Source organism: Anguilla anguilla, chromosome 12 (genome assembly GCF_013347855.1).
Source record: "Anguilla anguilla isolate fAngAng1 chromosome 12, fAngAng1.pri, whole genome shotgun sequence".
NCBI classification, from domain to species: domain Eukaryota; kingdom Metazoa; phylum Chordata; class Actinopteri; order Anguilliformes; family Anguillidae; genus Anguilla; species Anguilla anguilla.
In genome coordinates this window covers 2,634,479-2,642,076 of record NC_049212.1, presented here as the reverse complement: position 1 = coordinate 2,642,076, position 7,598 = coordinate 2,634,479, and the positions used below count along the sequence as shown (strand labels likewise).

Here is a 7,598-nt window from a genome sequence, read left to right as displayed (position 1 = left end):
GACGGTCAACAGCAAATGGCAGCAGGTGATGGTGCTGGTCACAAGGTCATTTCAGAGAACACACCTCCAGCAAACATGACCAAGACCTGACCATGTCACAATCAGTGTAGTAATCCTCTGTATCTAAATCACACATCATAGGAATACCTCCTCACTGGGACTGAGTGAAGTCATAACACCACAGAAATACACAAAATGTATGATATGTTCAATTGGATTCCCTACTTTTTGCAGGCAACTGGAAGTAAAGTAAAACAGAACTGGAAGTATGGCACAAGGTTTTACTCTCAACAAAAAGAAAGTGTAGACGATCAAACTCAAGTAGAAACTTTATTAGTAAAACAAAAGAGGCCAAGTCTAGCATTAGCATACTTCTATCTACGCATCAAGTGCAACTAGATTAAGTACTTTAAATATTAAAATACAACAGCCACTCGGTTACATATCTTTATCGCTATAGACTTCTGCAAACGGCACATAGCAGCTACAGCTCTTTAAATAGCTTTAAATATTCTTCTTGATATGCTATTTCTCTTTTGCCAGAGCCCCATCTAGTGGCTACTCAGCACAGTACAGTACAGAACACTCAGACAGGAGTAGGAGAGCAGGGTAAAGACAGTTTTAGGCACAGCAGTCCTGCCCTCTAGTGGACAGGAGGCTCCAGTGAAGGTGCAGCAGAGTTCACTAGACGACCACTGCAGGATGCTCATGTCTGTCCCTCCGGTAGAGATCAGGTGACTGTCGTCATGGAGAAAGGCAGCGTTTTTCACATGGCTGCTGTGGCCTTTGTAAACATGACTTGGAGCCTAAGAGACAGAAAAGAAGACAGGCAAAGATTCAACAGGTTTAACACAAGCCTGAAAACTAGCAGATGAAAAAGTCTTAAGATAAAAACCAAATCCGCAGGGGGAAAATCTTTAATTTTCATCTGAATAACCAAAATAATTTCTCTGCACTTTCGAGAACATTCTAAAGCAGTGTTTCTCCACCTGGTTTCTCCACCTGCATACTGCCGAATTGGGGCGATATGGCTCAGGAGTGTTTGTCTGGCAGTCGGAGAGTTGTCGGTTCGATCCCCCACCCTGGGCGTGTCAAAGTGTCCCTGAGCAAGACACCTAACCCCTAATTGCTCCCAACGAGCTGATTGATACCTTGCATGACAGCCTTTCACTGTTGGTGTGTGAATGGATGAATGAGCGGCATCAATTGTAAAGCGCTTTGGATAAAAGCGCTATGTAAATGCAGTCCATTTGCCAAACCAAATGCCACCATGCTAGACACCACACAGGGCTTATGTGTTTTGACACTGACAGCAAAATAAATGGCCTTTATAAATTTACATATAGGACCATTCACGTACACAAATGTTGGGAAGCACAGCTGTAATGTGATTGTGGATTTGGGTATGAATGTTGGGAAGCAGAGCTGTAGTGTGATTGTGGATTTTGGTATGAATGTTGGGAAGCACAGCTGTAATGTGATTGTGGATTTGGGTATGAATGTTGGGAGGCAAAGCTATAATGTGATTGTGGATTTGGGTATGAATGTTGGGAAGCACAGCTGTAATGTGATTGCAAATTTTGGTATGAAAGTTGGGAAGCACAGCTATAATGTGATTGTGGATTTGGGTATGAATGTTGGGAGTCACAGCTGTAATGTGATTGTGGATTTGGGTATGAATGTTGGGAAGCACAGCTGTAATGTGATTGTGGATTTGGGTATTAATGTTGGGAAGCACAGCTGTAATGTGATTGTGAATTTTGGTATGAAATTTGGGAAGCACAGCTATAATGTGGTTGTGGATTTGGGTATGAATGTTGGGAGTCACAGCTGTAATGTGATTGTGGATTTGGGTATGAATGTTGAGAAGCACAGCTGTAATGTGATTGTGGATTTGGGTATTAATGTTGGGGAGCTCAGCTGTAATGTAATTGTAGTCTTGGGCATGGATGTTGGGAAGCACAGCTGTAATGTGATTGTGGATTTGGGTATGAATGTTGGGAAGCACAGCTGTAATGTGATTGTGGATTTTGGTATGAATGTTGGGAAGCACAGCTATAATGTGATTGTGGATTTGGGTATGAATGTTGGGAGTCACAGCTGTAATGTGATTGTGAATTTTGGTGTGAAAGTTGGGAAGCACAGCTGTAATGTGATTGTGGATTTGGGTATGAATGTTGGGAAGCACAGCTGTAATGTGATTGTGGATTTGAGTATTAATGTTGGGGAGCGCAGCTGTAATGTAATTGTAGTCTTGGGCATGGATGTTGGGAAGCACAGCTGTAATGTGATTGTGGATTTGGGTATGAATGTTGGGAAGCAGAGCTGTAATGTGATTGTGGATTTGGGTATGAATGTTGGGAGTCACAGCTGCAATGTGATTGTGGATTTGGGTATGCATGTTGGGAAGCACAGCTATAATGTGATTGTGGATTTGGGTATGAATGTTGGGAGTCACAGCTATAATGTGATTGTGGATTTGGGTATGAATGTTGGGAGTCACAGCTGTAATGTGATTGTGGATTTGGGTATGCATGTTGGGAAGCACAGCTATAATGTGATTGTGGATTTGGGTATGAATGTTGGGAAGCACAGCTGTAATGTGATTGTGAATTTTGGTGTGAAAGTTGGGAAGCACAGCTATAATGTGATTGTGGATTTGGGTATGAATGTTGCGAGTCACAGCTGTAATGTGATTGTGGATTTGGATATGAATGTTGGGAGTCACAGCTGTAATGTGATTGTGGATTTGGGTATGAATGTTGGGAAGTACAGCTGTAATGTGATTGTGGATTTGGGTATTAATGTTGGGAAGCACAGCTGTAATGTGATTGTAGACTTGGGCATGGATGTTGGGAAGCACAGCTGTAATGTGATTGTGGATTTGGTTATGAATGTTGGGAGTCACAGCTGTAATGTGATTGTGGATTTGGGTATGAATGTTGGGAAGCATAGCTGTAATTCCAGAGGGAGTTTTTCCTTGCCACTGTTGCCTTAGGCTTGCTCCTGTGGGGATTTAGGCCAGGGTTGTTTGTGAAGTATATTGTGACAACTGCTGTAAAATACACTATACAAATACAATTTGATTGCTTGATTGATAATGTGATACTGTGGATTTGGCTATGAATGTTGGGAAGCAGAGCTGTAATGTAACGGCTTGGCTGAATACTCGATTCTGATTGGTCCAAAGGGTGTGCATTATTTCTTTGTAAAGGGACACCTCAGGCCTTTTAAATCTGAAGCTCAGGGCGGAGCAGGCAGGCTAAACTCGTAGTCGAGAAAAACAGGAAAAAAGTCAAAACCGGGAATACCACGACACATAAGAAAGGCTCGAACGGCAACTGAGAAGAACAGAGGCACGATCTGGAAAAAACTAAAGGGCTAACAGAAACTAAATAGCAACAGTAATGAGTGGATGATGAGACGCAGGTGAAGATGGCTGTAGAGGCTTGATTGATGATGAGGTGAGCAGGCGGGACTGGGGCGGAGCGTGGGAAGGAACCAGGGACCTAAGGGGGGGGGGGGAAAAACCAATGCACACCCCAAGCACTCACACAAACACAGAAAGCAAACACGCAAACTAAACAAAGTAAACCGAAATAATAAAAAAAAGAAATAAACAATAAAGAAACAGGAACACAACGGAGAATCAGGCTGACTTCCTGACACCAAAGCAGTTAAAACAGCCACATTATTTTTCCCTTTTCAGTTGTTGTTACATCACCTCCCCTTTTCAGTGTCCAATTTCACAATTGATGGCAATGTTGAATCATGGCTCTAGTTACTGGCTTCATTTAGGAATGCCAACAATCCGGAAAAATACAGAATCCTCCCTTATTTTGACAGTATGTAAGTCATGGCTACGGGACGCATTTTCATCCGTATCTTTGTAGGTTTGCATTTGTTGTAACCTGTTATGAATATAAATTAAATAGTTAGCTAGCGAGCTACCCGGGATAACAAGCACTCTGTGAGACCATTCTGACCTAAACCCAGAATATTTAAGTCCTTTGTCTCCCTGACTCGGATGCTGGTTCCTTGTGTTTCTGAATGCATTTCATTTGCGTTTCTCAAAGACCCTCTGAAACCGGGTTTGAATGCCAGCTATCATTATGATAGGTTCACCGTCACTTGTCACCTAGCCAATATTAAAAGACTCAAAACCAACAAGACACAGGAGGGCACAATTAACAATCAACCAGGACAGGGTGGGAACAACGAGACACAATCAGAAACAATAATAAAATAATTGAAAGCAGTAATACAATTAACAGGGGAACGAGCAGGACACAAAACAGAAGTGCCATCATCTGGCAGCCCAACAAGGAAAAACAGAGACAGAAACACAGAACCATGACACTCCTGCGACACAGTAGTACTTATTTAATTTGGGCTCAATGTGAATAGATCAGTATGGGACTGAAATCTACACAGATGAAGCAATGAAATTCATCTACAGTAGTTGAATTGTTCCTGGTTATGGTTATACACTTTGTTGTACGTCGCTCTGGATAAGAGCGTCTACCAAATGCCTGTAATGTAATGTAATGGAAATAAAATCCATTATAAGGAAAGTTGTGTAGTGTCTTATGAATGCTTGCTTCTGTTACTGTAGTGTAACCACAACTCAATACATTTTGAAAAGTCACTGCTTGCCTATTGAGCAGTTATGTTTCTGTTACCTCTCAAAGAAATCATTTTCCTGTAGGTTTGAACCTGGATCTGCTGCACATCAGTTGAATGGATTAGACCACTAAGCCAAAATCAAGGCAGAAGTGTGGTTTGCATGACATCCAGTCTCTGAGATGTTCCTGAGACACTACAGTTTTTCTCATTTTTTCATATGCATTTCTAATATCTGCAAATGCATTACAGTATGTTATGACTGCTTTGACTCAATGAAATGAGCTAAACCAACAACCGGCAAAATTCTTACCTTAAGACACAAATTTCTGTACCTACACACAAAGTACAAAAGTCTAAATCACACTCAGTTTTCACAATACAGTCACCTCATATTAAAACCAAATTATTATTGATAGACATGCAGATTGTAAAATAAGGGCAACATGTTTGCAATCCTGTCTTGTCCAACAACATTGCCCAGGTGAGTCGCATTGCAGCACGATTGGTAATCCCAACATAAAAGGCAGTTTTACAGCACTACATTCAGCAGTGTCTGACAACATGGAGCAGCCCAATGCGGTTGGTACTGATGGACGGGTCGTGGCTGAGGCTGAGGTTGTGGTCAAGCAGGTAGCAGAAATCCTGCTGTATCGAATGAATTTAGAGCCACAGTGATTGACCATGTCATAAATCCAGGCATAACAATGGGAAAAGCTGGAAGGATTGTAAGGCCAAACTTAAAAATGTCAATAAGAGTTTTTGGACTGAACATTGATAAGTCAGTAATCTACTGCAAAATGTGATACTGTAATTACATTACAGGGTTGTTGTGTTGGTGTCATTTTATATTATTTTTGTAACGTGGCCTGTAAGCCATGTTAATCATTTTTATTAGAGACCGCGCAACTCTGTTTTTCCAAAATGCCGGCTTATTCCACATGGGGGAAAATAGCGTTTCGTGTTAGGTATTCGCGTGGCAATGTCTGCTCTGTCTGTTCTGATAATGTGATTATTTTTCTTCTATCAGATAGCACCTGCTGGTAATAGTTTGTAATGTTGCATTTGTATATGTTATTTTTACTGTTTACGTGTCAAATGTCTAGTGTGTAATTGTTTCTGTTAAAATGATTGGTTGAATAACACACATCACCGCTATTTTCACCGACCATGTTAAACATACTCACTTGCGCATCTCAGCTCCAAAGGCATGCTGATGTTAAACGAGCAGCTTCGGGTAGAAGAAATATCTGTTATTCGTGCTTTCCCGAATACAGTATTCGGATCCGGATACATCCCTAGAGCAAATGACCAAAAACACCAAAACCTCTGTGTAGAGTCAGGTAAATTAATCTGACATTTGTTTTACTCTGTTCTTGCAACGCTAAACCTAACCCGAACCCGACTCCATTACATTTACTTAAGTAACTTTTTGAATAAATTGTACTTGTAAGAGTAGTTTTAATGCAACATACTTTTCACTTTTACTCGAGTATATTTGCGAAGAAAAAATGTTACTCTTACTCCGTTATATTCGGCTACATTCCGTTCGTTACTTTTATTTTTTACCCATTTTTTATTCAATGGACGTTCTGTTTGTTTCATTCTCTCAGAGAGAGAGTACAACAGAAAGCGAAAATCCTCCTCTTCTGACGAACCTCCTGTGTATTGTTTTATTTAAAGGGATATGATTTAGGCCATATTTGAATTTGCACATGGCTATTTCATATTTTCTTTATTTCTATTGGACAAGCATTTACAATTTTATATTTTGGACATTTGGATTTTTACATTCATCTTGCTCTGCTTATTTCAACATTAAATCAGATTATATGAAGTAACTCAGTACTTGAGTAGTCTTTTCATAAGATACTTTCTTACTCTTACTCAAGTAATTATTTGGATGACTACTTTTACTTCTACTTGCGTCATTATTATTTTAAAGTAACAATACTTTTACTTGAGTACACTTTTTGGCTACTCTACCCACCTCTGTCTAAATATAAAGCACTTGTAACCAGGGTTTTGAAGAAAAAATTGACAGAGGTAAATTCAACGATGGACTACCTCTTTGATGTCATACTTCAAGAGGTAAGATGTGAGTTATAGCTCACTGATATTGGTTGCATAAATAATAAGAGTGATATGTAAAGGGGACTAGTGACTTGTGTTTTCTGTTTTAAAGGTCATAATCAAGATCTTGGAAAAGAATGAGGGCTTCAGCTGCTATCGGGCAGAATTTGCCATGGCCAGTGGATTTCACCATTAAAGGCTGAAGAAATGTGATAGTCTTGATTGTATTTATTTTGGATGTTTGATTAAAGAAAAATCTATTGGCATAAGTGTTTTTTGTCTCATTTTATTAAACCTATTCAGATTTTTACATGTCTGATTGCTGCATAATTTCCTGAGGAATTATGATTCCTTGGTGTACAACTACATCTAGGATTTAAATGTCCCCAGTTATGACTTAATGTTTGAATGTGGTCAATCATTATCTGCTTTTCGGTGACATGAAAGCGTATATTTAAATAGCGTTAGTGCATCTAATCCAGGAGTGAGATTTCTACTCGGGAGACTATGGTAAGATTAAAATGAGTTTAATCAAAAATATTCACATTAGACATGAATACTTAAATTGTCATAAACTCATTGATCATTAGAAGCTATCAGTTGTATTCCATGAGAAACACCAGACTAATATATCGGAAATGCAGACAAGCAGGTGTGCCTTCAGAGATGACAACTCCCTTTTAAGGTGAACAAATGGCATCGTAGATGCAAGGGTAGGATGTCTCAGTGTCGCAGCATACCGAGACACTTGTAAAACAAATTATAGACTAGGCTTACTGTAAGGCTACAGTCAATAATGTATATTTAACTAGTAATTAAAATATGCGTTTTATATAATGTATACATTAAAACCCAAGCATTTGAGCAGGCCTCCGGCACAGGGACACAGAGCAGGCCTCCAG

General features: G+C 39.8%; 1 long non-coding RNA gene across 1 annotated transcript; it reads right to left on the bottom strand.

Annotated features, from left to right (window-relative positions):
• Window positions 1–311: 311 nt before the first annotated feature.
• On the bottom strand, window positions 312–6,023 carry LOC118210259. Its single transcript, XR_004761824.1, has 2 exons — window positions 5,811–6,023; window positions 312–806 (listed from the first exon to the last, which is right to left on the bottom strand). It is a non-coding gene; the product is annotated as an uncharacterized LOC118210259 (long non-coding RNA).
• Window positions 6,024–7,598: the final 1,575 nt, after the last annotated feature.